Genomic DNA, 22,333 nt, shown 5'->3' on the forward strand with positions numbered 1-22,333 from the left:
CTCTTTCTCTCTTTCTCTCTCTCTCTTTCTTTCTTTCAACAGAGTTTCAGTACTCTACAGATTTTTTTGGAGTGTGATAATCTTGTATGATTTTTAGTCCTAGTTTAGCTGCTGAATATGCTTTATTGTTGGAAGAATCCACCCAAATTTGCTAAAATATACAGTATACAAACTAGAAACAAAGAGTAAATTCAGGAATCGCATGGTAATATTAATACAGCAGGCAATGGGGTTATACAAAATTTGACCAAAATCTCAGTCTCCACACAAACCCTCATCATGCCTGATCTATTGCACACTTTCCAGGCAAAAGGTGATCTTTAAAAACAGTAATTCATCAAGATAATGCTGCATGAAAGGAAATGGAGACCATTATAAGGCAAAGTAAAACAGCTTAAGGACAGATCTTGTTGTATGTTTCCCTAATTAGAAACGCAGTGTATGAATGTCTTGCTAAAGTACTTAAAGCACTATTAAATGGTCCAAAGCTCAGGTGAGAAATCACTGAGTTAAAGGATCGAATTCAGACAGGGTCAGTTTGGTCTTCTGGCATTATTCAGAGGCAAATTATAAACTGAACTTTCACTAAATTTGTCCTCTAGGGAAGATTTTAAAATGGAATCTTTGTGAGGTGGTTTGCAGTAGCCCTAATAGCTTCAGAGACTGCCTCTAGATTCCTTGGTGAATCTATGTGAAATAAAAAAGGCAGGAAATCCAACTTATTAAGTTCATGAAATTAAAGTTAAAACTATATATTTTAGAAACCTGAACATTTAGAAAATATAGGTAGTATTTTTTCTGTATGCAGTAGTTTAATCCTGCATTTATTTCACTAAATTACACCACTCAATTTCCTGTTTAGGTCTGTTCAATCTTACATTCAAAAATAATAAGAGAGGAACACTTTAAAACTGGTTATCTAGTTATGAAACACTACATTTTCCTTTTTTTTTTTTTTTAACAAAACGCTGTTTGATTCTTCATTGTCTCTTTGGGTTCCCAAATCTAACCCTTCTTTACTTCCCCTACCCCCTAAACATATAATGGAAATAGATTAGAGACAACAGCAGCTCCTACACCTGTGATGCTGTCCCTCTGAGAAGGAAAAGAAGGAGAAAATATTTAAAACCTGGGAATACATTTTGTCACAACAGAACAAGGTACAGCAGTTCAACTTCTAGAACAGGGAATGTAGAATTTTTCACTTTCATTCTTCAGAAGACTTTTTTTTAAAGTATCTATTATAATAACAAACTGCAGTTCCATGACTGCTTTCGTTGACGCTTGAACTTCCTCCAAGAGTTCATATTTCCTCATGTTAGCCCCAGTTTTATTCAGTATTACAATGTAATTTTTGCATTCCAATCCTAAATCTGCTGGAGAACAGACATAGGACATTTAACTTGCTGCAATAGATTCAGAGACCTGGTTGGAAATGTTGAAAAAAAAAGTCCCTCTGTTGTCTCAACGTATTACTCATCCTGTAAAGCTTTAATTTTATTTTTGACATAGCAAAACTGTCTCTAAAATGTTACCATGGAACCAGAAATAATTATTTTAGTAATGGACCTATGTCCTTTTAATCTTCTTTAGTTTATTTTAACTTTAAAAAATTTTTGCTTTTTTAAAATTTTAAATAAGAACGGGCAAGTCACAGTGGCTCATGCCTGTAATCCCGGCAGTTTGGGAGGCCGAGGCAGACAGATCACTTGAGCCCAGCAGTTCGAGACCAGCCTGGGCAACATGGTAAAACCTCCTCTCTACAAAAAATACAAAAAGTAGCTGGGCGTGGTGACGCCTCAGCTACTCAGAAGGCTAAGGCAGGAGGATATTTTGAGTCCAGGAGGTGAAGGTTTCAGTGAACTATGATCGTGCCACTGCACCCCAGCCTTGGTGACAAAGTGAGACTCTGTCTCTAAAACATATTTATATTTTATTTATTTATACGTGCATTTTCTACTGAGAGGTGAGTCAGTATCCTTAACCCCCACACCGTTCAAGTGTCAACTGTATTTCTCTGAAACTGTTGCTCCGAGGTATTATCTCATTTATATACATTAATTACAATTTTTAACCAAAGTAATTTCTATTTTCCTTTTCTTTCTTTTTTTTTTTTTTTTTTTTTTTTTTTGAGACAGAGTCTCACTCTGTCGCCCAGGCTGGAGTGCAGTGGCGCGATCTCAGCTCACTGAAAGCTCCGCCTCCTGGGTTCACGCCATTCTCCTGCCTCAGCCTCCCAAGTAGCTGGGACTACAGGCACCCGCCACCACGTCCAGGCGTTTTTTTAATTATTTTGTATTTTTAGTAGAGACGGGGTTTTTAGTTTTTTGTATTTTTAGTAGAGATTTTTTGTATTTTTTTTGTATTTTTTGTAGAGACGGGGTTTTACCGTGTTAGCCAGGATGGTCTCAATCTCCTGACCTTGTGAACCGCCTGCCTTGGCCTCCCAAAGTGCTGGGATTAACAGGTGTGAGTCACCGTGACTGACCATAATTTCTGTTTTCATAGAAAATTGGGGAGTGGGAGGGAAAGGAGGTGGACAACCATGTTACACACCAGCATCCTTGCAGTCCTGCAGAGTTCATGAAAACGTTTAACACAACTTTCTATAGCCATACTTTATACAAATTTCCAAGGTGGCAAAAATGAACACAGTAAGAAACCCCAAGTTTGTCTCTCTGTAGCATGTAAAAATAAGAAGCAAAAGCACAATCTTACAAGCGTGCTTAGTAGGTGCTGTTCATTTCTCTATCAGCCAGGAAGGATATTGGTTTTGAGGCTGATGTACTTACAAGGACAGTAACTTCCATGGCTTCCAGTGTTTTGATGAAACCTCAGATGTGTGACCTTCTGGCCAAACAGCTGCAATTTCATATTGTTGGAGCATTGTATTCCTGGGGTTGTGCCTCTCTGTAAGTTTGCTGTGGTTGAACCAAGAAAGGAAACGTGCAGATTTCTACAAAAATTATGATTCCATGAAAGATTTTAAGAAGATGAGGAAGGCTGGTATCTTTCATAATACAAAATGATTCTGGAATATGAAAAATTTCTTTGAATTAAATTACCTAGAAGTTTGTCACTGACTTGTGTTCCTGAACTATGAAACATGACTATGTGGGCTAAGAAATAATTTCTTTCTTGATAAATAAACAATTAACAAGTAAAAAAATAGATACTTAATAATGTTATAGTATTCAATCTTACTTACAAATTATCTAGGCAATCAATAGCCATTAATTAATTCAATTTAACATCAGCCTAAAGTTTTAAGTTATCAATAAATCTTGGAAATTATCTCCAAGTTGGCCTACTATGAAACATAATCACTGCTAAAATAAAATTTTGTTAGAGCAATCAATCAATTTGGTTAAATACATATACATTTTTTATAACTTTAAATATTAAGTAGAAGTAGTGCTACCTTATTTGATCAGTAAACCTGTACAAATTTAGAAAGAATACACTCAAGTAGAATAAAAATTGATACTTATATTGTACTTAACACTAATAAATCATAGAATATAGCTGTTTTTTATTAAACCAAAAATATTAAACTTGCCTTGTTTAGCAAAGACTTACCTAAATTATGTGAATTTGACTTGGTTTTCTTTTTTGTTTGTTTGTTTGTTTTTTTTTTTTTGAGACAGAGTTTTGCTCTTATTACCCAGGCTGGAGTACAGTAGCACAATCTTGGCTCACTGCAACCTCTGCCTCCTGGGTTCAAGCGATTCTCCTGTCTCAGCCTCCTGAGTAGCTGAGATTACAGGCACATACCATCATGCCTGGCTAATTTTTATATTTTTAGTAAAGACGGGGTTTCACCATGTTGGCCAGGATGGTCTCCATCTCTTGACCTCATGATCCGCCTGCCTTGGCCTCCTGAAGTGCTGGGATTACAGGTGTGAGCCACTGTGCCCAGCCAAATGTGAATTCCTAAAACAATTCCTAGTTAGTTGCAGTAAAAAAATACTTCTTAAATCTAGCATACTAAAAGTATTAGAAGTTCAATTTCTTCATTTTCTGGAATTTTAGGAACATTCGATTTATATAAGAACTTAGTTATTTCTATAAGCCAGTCAGAATAGAGCTCCTTACAGAGATTTTATTTTTATTTTATTGTTTTAACGACATGAGGTCTTACAAAAACCATGACAGAGAAATCTAACATAGCTGACTCCATCTTGCTTCTAAGCTCACAAGCTAACTGTCCTTGCTCATTTTGGGGCATAGGCCACGCTAACTATGGGAAGAATTCAGTTTACAGTTTAACTTTAAAACAAAGGTGATAACAGTCTTTTACCAAGACTAACCCTTTTGGCTGGGTGTAGTGTCTCACACCTGTAATCCCAGCACTTTGGGAGGCTGAGGTGGGAGGTTCTCTTGAGCCCAGGAATTTGAGACCAGCTTGGGCAACATGGCAAGACCCTGTCTCTACCTGAAAATAATAATAATAATAATAACAATAATAAAAAAGAAAGTAACCCCCTCCTTGCTTGGAGACCAAAATTGCCTTTGTAATACTAAAATTAGCCACAAGGTTAGAATTATGGTAGAGGCCTGAATTATATTAGGATGTAGGCATAGTTAAATTCCAACCAGGAATTGTTGCCTCTGCTAAGATGTATGTACCGTTTTACTTTAACAAGGCATTGTTTCATAATTTGTCTTTTCATAACTGCTTACTGCTCAGGAGTCATGTAGCTGGAGGTTACAACATTTGTAACTTCCCCAATTATTCCTATAGATAGCATCACTAAGGTAAAACCTAAGATTGGTGTTTGAGGCATTTTTCAGACCTTACACTGTGATGGACCAACTGGTGCCACCCAGATCGATAACCCATACCAATAAACTGACTCAACTAGTCTTGTGACTCCCACCCAGGAACTGACTTAGCACAAGAAGACAGGTTTTACACTCCTGTAATTTCATCCGCAACCCAACAATTCAGCATTCCCCATTCCCTAGCCCTCTGCCTGCCAAACCATCCTTGAAAAACCCTAGCCCACAAATTCTCAGAGCAAACTTGAAAATTATCTGCCATTCTTTTGTTTGGTTGCTTTATGATAATTAAACTCTTTCTCTGCTGCAACACCACTGTCTCAGTATATTGGCTTTACCTGTGCAGTGGGCAAGAAGAACCCATTAGGCTTTAATAGACTCGGTTTTTCTCATTTAATTTTTGCTCTGGGGTGACTTTAGTTTTGGCTTCTATATATGGCCAATAAATTATTTCCCATTGGGAATTTGGTTTTATTGTCAGATTATTTGGTGATCTCTGTAAACAAATTAAAAGTTTATGGAGATCTTGTCTCTGTTGGGTGAGAGGTGACAGAACATCTGGTTTGTTAGTCTTTTCTGTTTGTCTACTCTTATTTCAAATCAATAATTTATACCTACTGGGAAGAGAACAGCACTTTGACGTGAACTGGTAAGTTTTAAGCCAGTTTTCAATTTTAAAATTTCAGCCATGGTCACTAGCAGAAAGGACAGATCTGCAAACCCATGAATAACAGTCCACAAAGAGGGGCAAAACAACTCAATGACAATGAACAAGGCTAGAATCCAATAGTAACCCAGAAGGGCATGCTAGAGACAAGGCATAGTTTTCCACTGAAACACAAAATGTTTTCTATAATACTGTAGGGGCAAAGGGAACACTTCTTTGCCCTTAAAAGATCTGCTTAAAAATGAACTGACAAAAGGCAGATTGATGGGAGAAAAGGCCTACAAATTTATTAATGTTCACATGGAGGAGAACCACAGAGTAATTACCCCATATTTCCAGTGGAACCCAAATACTTATATAGCGTTATTTTAGAGGAGAGAGTGAAGATGGGGAATATAGGAAATTCTGTTGAGGGATGATAACTGATTACTAGGGAGAATGAGTGATCTAGGAGGAGAGATTAACTTGAGAGACAGGTATTATCTTATGAAAAAATGTATTCAGGTGTGGTTACATTCTTGGTCTTCTTTTTGGCAATAAAGAAATAATGGGGAGAGAAAGAAAAAAACATTGTTCTCCTTAGTGAGTCCCTCTGATCTTCACGTAGATTGGAGAAAAGTCTCTTCCAGAGTCTGTTGATTTCGAAGGCCCTTTAATCCAAAATACTCATCATACCAGGGTGCCATATTTTGGGATAAAGTTCCCTGTGCTCCTGCAATATTTGTATTTTTTATTGTAATTAATGTATTGAGAAAAAGAAAAATAGTTCAGAGCAGTCTAAGCTATGTCAGGAATGCACAATTTATCAGGCCCAGAGAGAAGAATGGAAGTTCAGTCATTCCAATCCCCACTCCCAAACCCATGCCTGAGGGCATTTGTTTCAAGTCATTTTGTTCCTGACTAGCTGCCTCACCCATTATCTTTACCTTTCTGCTCCTGGAATTTGTAATACCAGGATAATGTAAAGCCAATCAATAACTTATATTATTTTAAATTCTTGTTAAACAATTTAGGAGGTTTTATTTCTTAAAAACCCCCTGTGGGGTTGGGCATGGTGGCTTACACCTGTAATCCCAGCACATTGGGAGACTGAGGCAGGCAGATCACTTGAGGTCAGGTGTTTGAGGCCAACCTGGCCAACATGGTGAAATCCTGTTTCTACTAAAATACAAAAAAAAAAAAAAAAAAAAAAAAATTAGCCAGGCATGGTGGTGGGCGCCTGTAATCTCAGCTACTTGGCAGGCTGAAGCAGGAGAATCACTGGAACCCAGGAGATGGAGACTGCAGTGAGCTGAGATCGTGCCACCGCACTCCAGTCTGGGCAACAAGAGTGAAACTCCATCTTAAAAAATAAACAACTATGGGTATAGAACGTCAGTCATGCTCCTACACCCATGCCTGGGGGCAAGTGTTTAAAGTCATTTTGTTCCTGACTAGCTATAATATGCATATGTAAGAATAAAATGGAGCACAATATTAGACACATTGTATATGCACAGAAAGGATCAGTTCCTTAGCTATCTTAGGAGGCAGAGTTAGATCAGTGGCTTAAATTTTTTTTTTTAACTTTACTGTGCCTAAGAATAACCCTGGAAGTTATTTTTAAAATGGAGATTCCAGGGCCCCATCTCTTAAATCTGCAAATCCGTGAGTTTGGAGTAGAAAGGCACCAAGGACAACTTTTAATGAAGATGGTCCCTGGACCCAGGTGATGGGGCACCAGGTTGTAATGGATGTGGAGGGAGGAGTTCTCTGCTCTAGTTTGCCTTCCTAAAAGATTTAACAAGCCAGGCGCGGTGGCTCACGCCTATAATCCCAGCATTTTGGGAGGCTGAGGCGAGCGGATCATGATGTCAGGAGATCGAGACCATCCTGGCTAACATGGTGAAACCCCGTCTCTACTAAATAATACAAAAAAAATTAGCTGGGCGTGAGGGCAGGCGCCTGTAGTCCCAGCTACTCGGGAGGCTGAGGCAGGAGAATGGTGTGAACCCAGGAGGTGGAGGTTGCAGTGAGCCAAGTTCGCGCCACTGTACTCCAGCCTGTGTGACAGTGAGACTCCATCTCAAAAAAAAAAAAAAAAAAAAAAAATAACATATGGTTTAAGGTATGATATTAATATTTTCCTTTCTATATCTTCTTAAGGCACCTGTAAAATGTGGATAATAACTAATTCTTCCTTATCATAAAATACCAAATGAGAATTCAGAGAGCAAATCTATTGCTTTTGTCCCAGGTGGAACTTTTGTAAGTTGTGACCAAGAAAAAGAGAGTCAGAGCTCAAAAAGGAGTAACACCAGGAGAAAATGTTTGGTAAAAGGGATAAATTATGTTTGAGATGAGAAAGGTGTTTGGACGAACGGAGGCAGGATGGCGCACTTCCGGGTTCTTCATCACCAACTTTTCCCGGGCGCAAAAATGCAGCCGGCGCCCGGGAAGATGCAGACCAACCAGGCATGCGCCAGGTGACGTCAATCCGAAGAGACCAGGATTTACCTGGTCGCACCTACGGAACGCCCCCCTACAGGCCCGTGTCCCGCCTATTGCCCTCCCACTCCTAGAAAAGCCGCTCCCGGCAGACACCCCGCAAGGACTTCCCAACCCCCTACTCCTGTCGGGACTGCAGGAACTCCGTCCGAGAGCCCCACTGGGGGACTCTGTCGGCATCCTTTGCCGGAGGCCGACAGACCTCTCCCTACCCACCTTCTTCCCTGAAGCTAGGTGACCAAAAATAAATTTGCAGTTTTGCTCCTACCCTTGCCTGCTGGCTGGTTCTTTTGTGCCTGCTCTGGTGGTCTTAGAAAAACAAATCAAAAGGTATGAGCAAACAAATTGAAAAGGACTGGAGACAAGCAAAACAAAGATGCAGCAGAAATATGGGGCAGAAAAGCAACCAAATATTATACTAAGTGTCTTGTGTTTACTTTGGGAATCAGGGAATGAACATTTACACACAGAGAAAAGGAGTAAAAATGAAAAGAGCAAAAGGTACAGGGACACAATGAATGAATAAATAGGAGAGGAAAACTGAATGTCAAATGCAGGAAAAGAACGGTAAAGGGGTTCTGGAATTTACATCATGCCTAATTATTCCCTTAAGATCGATGAGAAAAGAAAATTCTGCTAAAGGAAAAACAATAAACAATTTCTGAAGAGAAGAGCACAGAATCCAGAAACTAAAGGGCAATTCACAGTTGGGAAATTTTTCTTTTAAGTCAGCAAATGCACACACAAGGATTTGGTTGAAGGGAATTTGATTATAAAGTCACTAGGGATGACTTAAGACTTTCATGGACTCAGATGCCAGGATGAAAGACTGACTTTCAGGAATAGACCAATTTTAAGCAAATTTAAAAAAACAATTTGTGAGAGAAGAATATATTCTGGCTATGAATGCTATTAAGACAGGATATAGGGTTTTTAAATGAATGTGTTATTTACTATATGCTGATAGAGATTACATAAATGCTAAAATCCTGAAAACAATTGAATGTGGAAAATTATAGAAGTATGAAACATCTATAGAAAGTTAATTTATCAGTTTGTGCCTGTCCTCTCTATACTTCCCCGTTTTCTCTCCCCCCGCATTTCAATTAGGAAGCCATGCTGTGTATTCCCTTTGTCAGGAGAGTTGTGTAGTTGCTTAGTTTAGTTTAAAAGCAAAAGTCAGTTATATTCAACAAGCTCTTTCTATCTTTTGTAAAACCCAAAATTCATCTAAGATATTGAAGAAGGAAATTTTCCCTGATCCCCTCACAGGCAGGAACTGCAGTATGGGCTCTGGAGCTAGCCAGCCACTTTGGTGTTCGCAGGGGCAAACTCCAATTACTTGAACTGCGAGGGGTTGTGCTCAACCCTGTGAAGGAGGGAGCACACAGGTGAGTGGGTGCAGGAGCCAGGGTGAGTGTTTTTGAGCACCAGCAGGAGCAAAACTCCATGTGGTTCCCGAAGCAGCATCCAGGCAGGGAGTACTGGCAACCCCTGAAGCCCCAGGAGTGTTACAGTCAGCTCTCTGTTACCTTTGCCATCTGCAGATGGCTTAAGTGTTAACAGCTCAGTGGCCTTCTGCCTTTTTGCATGAGGCAGCTGCTTTCTGCCAGTGAGGGCACAGGGTCAGTGTGACAGCCTTTTGCGTCTGCACCCATGGTACCTGAGCTCATGTTCAGCATCTGGAAAAAATCAGGTTGCATGAATGAATTGAAGGGTGGTGAATGCAGAGGATTTTATTGCCTGTGTAAGTGGCTCTCAGTGGGAAGGGGACCTGGAAAGGGGACGGAGCAGGAAGGTGATCTTCTCTTCTCTGAAGCCATGCTGTCAAGCTGTCCCTCTGAATTCAAGCTGCTTTTCTCCAATGTCAAACTGCAGTCTCTGATATCCAGCTGCTTCTCCTCTTCTCTGCTCTCTGCTGGTGGAGACTGGGGTTTTTATGGGCACAGGATTGGGCTGGGACAGGCCATGGGTGGTTTTGGAAAAGGCACATTTGAGCAGGAAAACAGGAATGCATGTTCACACTTTGGGCCAGGTTCTAGGCTTGAGAGTGGGGCCCTCACCAAGTACCCACCCTCTTCTGCTAAGAATTTCCCTGCCTCCTGTCCCTATCAATATTATGGTAGGTGCCCCAATGGGGAGGGGAAAAGACAGCCAGAAAGAAAGGTATCAGCTATGCCAGTGGAGTTTTTAAATGTTCTAAAGGCTTTCAAAGATGAAAAGGTACTACAGTACTTAACAATTGTGGTGCTTTTAATAATACCCAATATATTCAAGTTGCAAATATAAAACTAGTTTTTCTTAAACCATTAAACACCACTTTGAAATCTAATGATTTTATTTTATTTTATTGTGGATTAAAAAAATAAAATAGTTCATACTGTAACCAGCAAAGGGGGTCCGGTTGCTCACCGCTTGTAGAAAGAAGCCAAAATAACAAGAGTGAGGCGTGATAAAAAGAGAGTGAATTTTTTTATCCATGCTAACAAGGAAAAGAGTGCCAGAATTCTTTCTAACAACTGGCACTGTCCAGATTATGGAGGGAACACGGGGATTTTAAAGAAAGGGGTTTGGAATGCAGGAGAGGTAAGGGGGCTAGGAGGTGTCAAGTGGTGTGACCTGCTCTGATGGCTTGTCTGGAATTATTGTTCCATCTGGTGAAGGGGCTAGCATCACTGTGGGCCCAATCAGGTTACAAATTAATCTCAGTGGATCTTGCACTCAGTCTTCAGCAGGGAGTGAGTTCTGGCCTTGAAGTAATCTTTTGCTTGGGATAGAATTCTGGAGGTGTCTGGTTCATGTCAGGATCCGGACCCTGAAGCTACTAAAGAAAGATATGACCAGATAAGTGAGCATGGTGTGTGTTAACAAGCATTTGAAATAAATATGCATAAGGCATGGGAGCATAAAGTGGGAAAGGGAAGGCAGTGGAGGTTCACAGCACATTCTGAGGCTATATTTCAAGAGGAAGAAATAAACAATTGTAGTTTGTCTTAAAGCTACATCATGAGTCTGAGGAGAAAGGAAGAAAAAAAGTTTTAAAACGTGGTTTGAAGCTAAGTCGCTTGGTTACAATACTACAGAAAAATATATGTGTATGTATGTGTGTATACACATATATATAAAATGACACATATAAAATTATATACTTTTTTTTTTGAGATGGAGTTTCACTCATGTTGCCCAGGCTGGAGTGCAGTGGTATGATCATGGCTCACTGCAACCTTCGCCTCCTGGGTTCAAGCAATTCTCCTGCCTCAGCCTCCCGAGTAGCTGGGATTATAGGTGCCTGCCACCACACCTGGCTAATGTTTTGTATTTTTAGTAGAGATGGGGTTTCACCATGTTGGCCAGGCTGGTCTCGAACTCCGAACCTCAGGTGATCCACCCACCTTGGCCTCCCAAAGTGCTGGGATTATAGGCGTTAGCCACGGGCCAAGCCCTATAAAACTGTATACATATATGATTTAAAGAATAATACAGTTGCTGGTGTGGTGGCTCATGCTTGTAATTCCAACACCTTGAGAGCCCAAGGCAGGAGGATTGCTTGAGTCCAGGAGTTCAACACCAACTTGAGAAAACAGAAGGAGCCTGTCCTTACAAAAAATAAACAAATGAGCTCGGTGTGGTGGCAAGGGCTTGTAGTCCCAGCTACCTGTGAGGTGGAGGTGGGAAGATCCCATGAGCCTGGGAGGTCAAGGCTGCAGTGAGCTGTGATCGCACCACTGCACTCCAGCCTGGGCAACAGAGCGAGACTCTGTCTCAAAAAAAAATAAATAAATAAAATAATAATAATAATAGTAAACATCCACGTAGCCACAACCCAGCTTAAAAAGGAACATTGTCTTTCAGATCCTTTGAGCCCCTCCTGATCCCCTTCTCTTCCTCTGCCACTCCTTCCAAAAATAACTACCTATTTTATTTTCATATTTACAGTTCCTTTGCTTTCCATAATAGGTTTTCTTTTTTGGGTAGAATGTGCTTAGATCTATCTATAATAGCTTTGTCCATAAATGTATGTGTGTATTCCTAAACCATATTGTTCAGCTGTCTGCTTTCAAACTTACTTGGTGTCATGTTTTACATTTGTTTGTAATTTGCTTTTTTTACTCAACATTATATTTCCAAGACTCACCAAAGTTATTCCATCTGGTTATAGTTAACTTGTTTTTCACTGCTTTATAATATTCCATAATTTGAATAAATGATAATTTATATGACCATGCTCCTGTGAATAGACATTTGGGTTATTTTCAGTTTTTGTTTTGTTTCGTCTTGCTATTGCAAACAAGGCTACTGTGAACATTCTTGCACATATCTCTTAGTGTATACATGTAGGAATCTTTTTAGGGTAAATATCTAGGAGCAGAATCACTGGGTTGTAAGGAATGCCAAATAGTATTTCAAACGATTCTACTGCTTTACATTCCCTCAAGTAACATGGTCTTCATCTTCTCCAACTTTTTCATCATTACCAATCTGCTGGAGATAAAAATCCTTTCATTTATTCTTGATTAATGTTCAATTAATTCATAAGTTCAATATTAAAATTCCTTAAACAGTTAATCCCCCACTTACAAAAAAATTATCTTAACCATTGTAAACTATATTGACAAATTTAAGATTCATGTTTATCTGAGCCACTTCAAACAACTAACAAGGCAGACTTATAATTCAATAAGCAAAATCTAAGATTTATAACTATTATTAGTCTAATGAATGAAACTCATTTATGTGTTAAATCAGGGCTATCTTAAACATTCAAGCACTATTTAAACATTTATCTTACATATTTATTATTATCTTACATATTTCAAATTAAAATCTGAAGTCTAGCTTCAAATTAAAATCTGATGTCTAGCATCAAATTGTCTTAAAGTTTCCTAATTTAAACCACAAGCTAATATATCAAATCCTCTTTAACTTTTTAAATACTTAAAATAATAGGCCAGGGGTGTTTGCTCATGACTGTAATCTCAGCACTTTGGGAGGTCAAGGTGGGAGGACCACTTGAGGTTAGAAGTTTGAGACGGTCCTAGGCGACATAGTGAGACTCTGTCTCTACAAAAAATACAAAGATTAGCTGGGTGTATTGGTATATGCCTGTAATCCCAGCTACTTGGGAGGCTGAGGCAGGAGGATCTTTTGAGCCTGGGAGGTCAAGGCTGCAATGAGCCATGATTGTACCACTGCACTCCAGCCTGGGCAACAAAGCAAGAATCTGTCTCAAAAAAAGAAAAAAAATCCACAAATATAACAGCAGTAATTACAACATTTATCACTAAACCTAACCATTATTATTATGAATTTGATTTACTTCATCATTGTAAATTGACTTACCTAGCTATGGGGCACATACATACATACATATGTTTATATATATGTTTCTGTGTGTGTGTGTGTGTGTGTGTGTATACATATATATATGATTATGCGCAGGCTAGAGATCCCAAACTGCTTTATAGATCACTGGTTAGATATGATACCTCAGTCAAAATCAGATGTTACTTCCAAGACCATTCCATCAAAGAAATACACGAAACCATGGAGTTCTTATTGGGACTTCAGCTTGTTCTATTTATTTTCAAAATTATCTATTGCTTTATAATAAACTCCCCCAAGACTTAGTGTCTTAAAAAAACCATCATTTTATACCTGATGTATTTTGAGTCAGAAATTCAAGCAGAAATTGAATAGGTGATTCTTTTGCTCCATAAGGCTTTAACTAGAAGGTAATTTGGTGGTATTCAGCTGGTGGCTGGGTTGTGCTGGGGAGTCCAAAACAGTGTAACTCATTTGTCTGGTGTCTTCATGTGGACAACAAGGAGGCTGGGCTTAGGTAGGTTCCTTTTCACATACTCTCTCCTGCAGAGTAGTTAAACTCACATGGCTGCTCAGGGATCCAAAAGGGAGCATTTCAGGAAGCCCAATAGAAGCCCTTCAGCTTTTTATGACAGTCTCAGAAGTTCCAAAATGTTATTTCAGTGTATTCCATTGATGAAGCAAGTCACTGAATCCAGTCTAGATTAAAGGATTAAGGAATTAGACCCCATTTCTCCATGGGAGGAATGTCAAAGAATTTGAAGCCATCCTTAATCCACTGCAACTGAGCTCTGCTTGCTCTGTCAACTGCTGAAACTATACTCAAGCTGATCCTCTAGAATTTAGTTTCCCAGGAAATGTGTTGCCAACATATTTCAAATTTCACATTTTCTAAAGTTTTACAGTAAATGTTTTTAAAACTTAATTACCTGATTTGGCAAAATAGGATTCTGTACTTCCCACCAGTTTGCAGCTCATCTCTTAGCAAATTATTAGAGTTAATTATATGCTCCACTACTCTCTCCAATCTGGCTTAGAACACAATTTAAACTTTTCTTTTCATCTGCTTCTCCAGGCACAGTTATAACCATTATATTACATCTTTTATTGGGAAAGGTCAGAAGTTGTCAGATCCCAGAATGTTAGCACCAGAGATGTGGTAAGACAAAAGAGGATATGTAGGGAAGCTGGACTAGAGGCACAGGAACTACCAACTAGCAACATATTTCTATTCCCCAAGCAGGCAGCGGAGTTATTGGATCTAAAGGACTGGTCAAGGGTTGGTAGCAATGGTTGTTTCAGTAGCAAGCAGTATGAACTGATAATTTATATCTGGATGTCAAAAGGGGGCTCCACAATACCTGTGGCTTTTGGACAACTCTGGGAGTCACAATAATGACTGAGAATGTATTACCCTCCACCCTCATTAACTTGAGGTGTAGAATTAATTTTAAATTGCCTTTAAAAAAATAACATGGTATTTTTTGCACACCTGAGCTTGTGGAAAAAATTCATGCTGGTCTCAGCTGGAACCTTAATACTCTGCCAATTCTCTTACTCAATACTCTGCCAATTATTTGGTGAAAATGCCCTATCTCACCCCGCCTCTCACCCCAAGTAGCTATTACAAACTTCTACCATTCTCAAGGCCCCTACTATCAATTGATAGCCCTGTTTCCTTCTTAGCAGGAAACTCAATATCTTGACTATCTGATGTGGTTTGCTGTGTCCCCACCCAAATCTCATCTTGAATTGTAGCTCCCATAATTCCCACATTCTGTTGGAGGCACCCTGTGGGAGGTAGTTGAATCATGGAGGTGGGTCTTTCCCATGCTGTTCTTGTGATAGTTCGCATGAGATATGATGTTTTTATCAAGGGGAGTTCCCCTACACAGGCTCTCTTGCCTGCTGCCATGTAAGACGTGACTTTGCTTCTCATTCACCTTCAGCCATGATTATGAGTCATCCCCAGCCATGTGGAACTGTGAGTCAATTAAACCTCTTTCTTTATAAATTACCCAGTCTTGGGTATGTCTTTATTGGCAGTGTGAGAACAGACGAATACACCATCTGTTCCCTAAATTTACCTATGCCCATGTGCATTCTTCCCTAATTAGTACATGCCTTCTTCTTTGAGTTTTAGATCAATACATTCAAGCTAAACTCCACAAGAGGCTGAGACAAGAATATAGTAGTGGGAAGAGGATAACCTACCTTAAATAGAAAAGTCAGGAAAGACTTTAGACAGGCACAAATTGAGACCTGAGAAAGTAAGGACCTAGCCAAAAAAACCAGAAGAGTGAACCAAGCAGAGAAAGGCAAAAGCCCTAAAGCTGCAGAGGTGGGTTGTTCTAGGCAATCAAAGATGAGTATGGCTGAAACACCACGGGTAAAACGGAAAATGGAAAGAGATGACATTGGAAATATGGATAATACATAGGTCATACAATGTTTAGGTCATGGTAAGAAGTGTGGATTGTATTTTAAGTACATATCACAAGATTTATGGGTTAAGTAATCAGAATTTGGGAGGATGCTGGATTGGTTGACTGAGACAAGGAAGTTTGAAGGTAGTAGGGATACGTTTAAGAGAAAACAAAGATATCCATTTCGGACATATTGAGTGTCTGTGAGACACCCAAGTGGATATGTCAGTTAAAATTTAAATCCTACATTAGGAATAGTGTTCAAAGTCAGCATGTAAATTAAATGCTTGCATGATACAACTCTACCTAAATAATAGAATATGTGAAAAGAAAAGTTCTGGGCTGGGTATGGTGACTCATGCCTGTAATCCCAGTGCTTTGGGCTTAGGCGGGAGGATCACTTGAGGCCAGGAGTTCAAGACCAGCCTGGGCAACATCCATAGCAACACCCTGTCTTTATTTTTTTAAAAAAATACAAAAATTAGCTGGGCATGAGCCTGGAGTTCTCACTACTCAGGAGGCTAAGGTGGGAGGATCACTTAAGCCCAGGAGTTTCAGGCTGCAGTGAGCTATGATCATGCCACTGCATTCAGCCTGGAATACACAGTGAGACTCAGTCTCAAAAAAAAAAAAAAAAGATATTCTGAGCTGGAGATAAAAATTTTGGACTTATCAGTCTATAGATAGGAGTTAAAAGCACCAGTAATAAAGCTGGGTACAGTGGCTCACACCTGTAATCTCAGCACTTTGGGCAGCTGAGGTGGGCAGATGGCTTGAATCCAGGAGTCTGAGACTAGCCTGGGCAACATGATGAAACCCCGTCTCTACAAAAAATACAAAAAGTAGCCAGGCGTGGTGGTGCATGCTTGTGGTCCTAGCTACTTGGGAGGCTAAGGCAGGACAATACCTGAGACCCGGGAGGTGGAGGTTGCTGTGAGCTATGATGGTAACATTGCACTCCAGCCTGGGCAACACAGATCCTGTCTGAAACAAACAAACAAACAAAAAACACTGGTAATTAATGAGATTACTTAGGAAGAAAATGTATAAAAAATGTATGAAGAAGTGTGAGCCTAGAACTGAACTGTAATTTACTTCAGTATTTAGAGAAAAGGTAAAGAAAGATAAACAGACTGAGAAGGAACAGCTAGTGAAGTAGTTGAGAAACCAAGAGACTTATTGTTTCCACGATTTATCTGAAGACAGCCAAGAAGAGTGTTCAAGGAAAAAGTCTTTAAGGATTTTAAAAGGTGCTAAGAAGCTGGGCTAAATGAAGACAGACGTATCTTTTACATCTAACAGCATGTACATCGTTGATGACTCTCCTAAGAGAAGTGCCAGTGAAGTGATAGAGTATAGTAACCAGTCAGGACTGAGTTGAAGAATTGATAAGAAGTGATAAATAAAGCCAATTTCCCAGAAGTTTTACTGTGAAAAGATTCAGAGAAATGGTGGTAGCTAGAGGATAATAAATAGTGAAAGGCTTTAAAAAACATTCTTTTTAAGTGTGGATGGGAAAGAGTGGTGATACAGTACAGGGAAGGAGTAACTGAAAAGATGAAGGGCTTGAAGGAAGTAGAAGTAGGATCCAGAACACAAACAGTGGGAGAAGGAACATACTCTTCTTCATTTGTTAGGGAAGGAAAGAAAAGATGGCATACATAATTAAGTCTATAAATTTTGATAGTGGGAAGATGAGAGTGCTCCTGTCTGATGAATTCCCTCAAATTAAATATAAAATATTGTCATCAGGTGAGTGGGAAGGAAGGTATAAAATAATTGACTCAAAGTGGAAAACTGCACTTACTTGGTAAATAAAATAATATTTCCAGGTCATGTTGAGTGTCTCAATTGAAGTTTATAATTACGAATTTAATGTGAAACCTCTCCTACAGTGCACACAGAAAAACCTCTCCTCTCATGCACACAGAAAATGTATATATAGTAATTTCAGTTGTAGCACTTTGTATTATCAAATGACAGAAAACCAAATGTTCATCAATAGCAACACTATCTCAATAAATGATACATTTTTGGGGGTACTACTACATATTGAAATACTATGTATCTATTAAAAGAAATAAGTAAATTTGTCTGTGATGATAGGGAAAGAATTCTAAGATATATAATTGAGCGAAAAGAACAAAGTGCAGAATAATTCATACCATACTGCTCATGTTTATATTAACAATATAGAGGAGAGAGAAGGGAAATATAAATTTGAGGTCTTTGAGGAAACCAAATAAACCAAAATCTTCCCTGCTAGAGTTCTGAACAACTGAGAAAGGAGACAAAGAAATAAGATAGAAGAAGCCAAATTATCACCTTTATTAAGCTGGTATATTGATGAATATACTTTACACGTGTGGGCAAATGAGTTTCCTACTACCAAACCACAGAATTAGCACATTCACCCACCCACAGTGCAGCACTGCACCAGGGCAGGCCTCTTCCCATCTTGGCACAAGATCAGAGGATTACAGAGAAATGTATGGGTTTATTAGCTACCTGCAAAGAGTAGGTAAAAGGAAGGAATTGAGTTGAGCATGCCCAGTATATTCTTCCCAAATTTTCCAATCAGACAAGTTTCTCTACCTCTCCAAGCAGAATGAATAAAGAAGTAAAGCTAGGTATTAGCAAAAGAGTCATAATAATCACCCATAGAAATTAAGCTAGTCAAATAGGAAGGTAGAATAAAGAAGGGGTTGATTGATAATGAAAATCAGTGGGTTAAGGTATTGAGAGTCTGCATTAAATCAACAAATTGTGGCTATAGGAGTTCTACAGAAAAAAAAGCACAAAGGATAAAAGGATATTAGTCAAAAAGTCAAACATTTCAGCCAAGATTTCAGAGATAGTGCAGACTTCAGTTCTGATAAATTTGGGAAATGGCTATGGGAGTGTGCCCAGAGTGAAATGCAAGAAAAGGTGTGGAGGTGAGATCAAGGAACTAAGAAAGCAGGTATAAAATGGGTTATCTGCAAGGAAAATAATTTAAGCAGCAGAAACAGAAGGAGGTGAAACGTGAACTATGAACCAAAAGCTAAAGTCTTCAGTGGATGAAAGGGGAGGGAGGACATTAAATATTAGCAATAAGCGGGGAAGAAGAGGGAATGAATTTTGAGGAAAGAGATAACCTATAGGAAGCTGGCAGTAAAATGGTTTGAAAGCAACAATAGGACACAAAGACATCTATTCCAGCTCTTAGCCCTAAGCTACTCAAGGGGAGAGAAAAAAGAGGTGAAACAAACCCCTCTGAGCTAAAGGAGCATGTCTAACCCAATGCAAGGAAGCTAAGAACCTTGAAAAAAGGTTAGAGGAATTGCTAACTAGAACAACCAGTTTAGAGAAGAACATAAATGACCTGTTGGAGCTGAAAAACACAGCATGAGAACTTCATGAAGCATACACAATATTGATAGCCAAACTGATCAAGTGGAAGAAAGGATATCAGAGATTGAAGATCAACTTAATGAAATAAAGCATGAAGACAGGATCAGAGAAAAAAGAATGAAAAGGAACAAACAAAGCTTCCGAGAAATATGGGACTATGTGAAAAGACCAAACCTACATTTGATTGGTGTACCTGAAAGTGAGGGGGAAGAATGGAACCAAGTTGGAAAAAACTTTTTAGGATACTATCCAGGAGAACTTCCCCAACCTAGCAAGACAGGCCAACATTCAATTCAGGAAATACAGAGAACACCACAAAGATACTCCTCAAGAAGAGCAACCCCAAGACACATAATTGTCAGGTTCACCAAGGTTGAAATGAAGGAAAAAATGTTAAGGGCAGCCAGAGAGAAAGGTCGGTTTACCCACAAAGGGCTGAAGCCCATCATCCAACAGCGGATCCCTCTGCAGAAACCCTACAAGCCAGAAGAGAGTGGGGACTAATATTCAACATTCTTAAAGAAAAGAATTTTCAACCCAGAATTTCATATCCAGCCAAACTAAGCTTCATAGATGAAGGAGAAATAAAACCCTTTACAGACAAAGAAATGCTGAGGGAATTTGTCACCACCAGGCCTGCCTTACAAGAGCTCCTGAACGAAGCACTAAATATGGAAAGGAACAACGGGTACTTGCCACTGCAAAAATATACCAAATTGTAAAGACCATTGACACTGTGAAGGAACTGCATCAATTAACGGGCAAAATAACCAGCTAGCATCATAATGACAGGAACAAATTCACACATAACATTATCAAATCTAAACTAATATGTAACTATTATAAATGTAAATGGCTAAATGTCCACATTTTGTGTATTTTTGGATTAACAGTCAAGATACCTTCACTTGATGCTGTAGGAGACCCATCTCATGTGCAAAACCAACATAGGCTCAAAGAATAAAGGGATGAGGAATATTTACCAAGCAAATGGAAGCCAAAAAAAAAAAAAAAAAAAAAAGAAAAGAAAAGAAAGAAAAAACAAACAAAACAAAGAATGGCGTTGCAATAGTCTCTGATAAAACAGACTTAAACCAGCGACATCAAAAAAGACAAAGAAGGCTATTACATAATGGTAAAGGGATCAATGCAACAAGAAGAGCTAACTATGCTAAATATGTATGCACCTAATATAGGAGCACCCAGATTCATAAAGCAAGTTCTTGGAGACCTACAAAAAGACTTAGATTCCCATGCAATAATCATGGGAGACTTTAACACCCCACTGTCAATATTAGACAGATCAACGAGACAGAAAATTAACAAGGATATTCAGAACTTGAACTCAGCTCTGCACCAAGCAGACCTAATAGACATCTACAGAACTCTCCACCCCAAATCAATAGAATATGCATCCTTCTCAGTACCACATTGCTCTTAATCTAAAACTGACCACATAATTGGAAGTAAAACACTCCTCAGCAAATGCAAAAGAACAGAAATCATAACAAACAGTCTCTCAGACCACAGTGCAATCACATTAGAACTCAGGATTAAGAAACTCACTCAAGGCACGGTGGCTCACACCTGTAATCCCAGCACTTTGGGAGGCTGAGGCAGGTGGATCAAGAGGTCAGGAGATTGAGACCATCCTGGCTAACATGGTAAAACTCTGTCCCTACTGAAAATACAAAAAATTAGCTGGGCGTGGTGGCAGGCACCTGTAGTCCCAGCTACTCAGGAGGCTAAGGCAAAAGAATGGTGTGAACCCGGGAGGCAGAGCTTGCAGTAAGCTCAGATCATGCCACTGCACTCCAGCTGGGCAACAGAGCGAGACTCTGTTTCAAAAAAAAAAAAAAACAACAACAACAAAAAGAAACTCACTCAAAACCACACAACTACATGGAAACTGAAGAACCTGCTCTTGAATGACTACTGGGTAAATAACGAAATTAAAGTAGAAATAAATAAGTTCTTTGAAACCAATGAGAATAAAGGCACAACATACCAGAATCTCTGGGACACAGCTAAAGCAGTATTTAGAGGAAAACTTATAGGACTAAATGCCCACAGGAGAAAGCAGGAAAGATCTAAAATCGACACCTTAACATCACAATTAAAAAAATTAGAGAAGCAAGAGCAAACAAATTCAAAAGCTAGCAGAAGACAATAAATAACTAAGATCAGAGCAGAACTTAAGGAGATAGAGACATGAAAAACCCTTCAAAAAATAAATGAATCCAGGAGCTGGGTCTTTGAAGAGATCAACAAAATAGATAGACTGCTAGCAAGACTAATAAAGAAGAAAAGAGAGAAGAATAAAATAGGCACAATAAGAAAGTACAAAGGGGATATCACCACTGATCCCACAGAAATGCAAACTACCATCAGAGAATACTATAAACACCTCTACGCAAATAAACTAGAAAATCTAGCAGAAATGGATAAATTCCTGGACACATACACCCTCCCAAGACTAAACCAGGAAGAATTTGAATCCCTGAATAGAACAATAACAATTTCTGAAATTGAGGCAGTAATTAATAGCCTACCAACCAAAAAAAGCCCAGGATCAGATGGATTCACAGATGAATTCCACCAGAGGTACAAAGAGGAGGTGGTACCATTCCTTCTGAAACCATTCCAAACAATAGAAAAAGAAGGACTCCTCCCTAACTCATTTTATGAGGCCAGCATCATCCTGATACCAAAATCTGGCAAAGACACAACAACAAAAAGAAATTTCAGGCCAATAACCCTGATGAGCATCAATGCGAAAATCATTAATGAAATACTGGCAAACCGAATCCAGAGGCACATCAAAAAGCTTATCCATCACGACCAAGTTGGCTTTATCCCTGGGATACAAGGCTAGTTCAACATACACAAATTAGTAAAAGTAAACCATCACATAAACAGAACCAATGACAAAAACCACATGATTATCTCAATAGATGCAGAAAAGGCCTTCAACAAAATTTCATGCCGCTTCATGCTAAAAACTCTCAATAAACTAGGTATTGATGAAACATATCTCAAAATAATAAGAGCTATTTATGACAAATCCACAGCCAATATCATACTGAATGGGTAAAAGCTGGAAGCATTCCCTTTGAAAACCAGTACAAGACAAGGATGCACTCTCTCACCACTCCTATTCAGCATACAGCATAGTATTGGAAATTCTTGCCAGGGCAATCAGGCAAGAGAAAGAAATAAAGGTATTCAAATAGGAAGAGAAGAAGTCAAATTGTCT

General features: G+C 39.0%; 1 protein-coding gene across 7 annotated transcripts in view; it reads right to left on the reverse strand.

Annotated features, from left to right (window-relative positions):
* The window catches only part of TYW5 (tRNA-yW synthesizing protein 5), a 97,793-nt gene that overhangs the window by 10,521 nt on the left and 64,939 nt on the right, over positions 1–22,333 (reverse strand). The window contains exons 11-13 of one of the 7 annotated variants that reach the window (XR_001882723.1): positions 13,592–13,957; positions 12,072–12,164; positions 9,716–10,760 (exon numbers count right to left, since the gene is read on the reverse strand). The gene's annotated coding sequence lies outside the window, so the exon portion shown is untranslated. Of the gene's footprint in view, positions 1–2,792; positions 2,957–5,781; positions 6,162–9,715; positions 10,761–12,071; positions 12,165–13,499; positions 13,958–16,626; positions 16,669–22,333 lie in introns of those variants that run through there. The other 6 variants (XR_001882722.1, XR_001882725.1, XR_001882726.1 and 3 more) reach the window with 6 other exon arrangements.

Source organism: Rhinopithecus bieti, unplaced genomic scaffold (assembly GCF_001698545.2).
Source record: "Rhinopithecus bieti isolate Rb0 unplaced genomic scaffold, ASM169854v2 scaffold_48089, whole genome shotgun sequence".
NCBI lineage: Eukaryota > Metazoa > Chordata > Mammalia > Primates > Cercopithecidae > Rhinopithecus > Rhinopithecus bieti.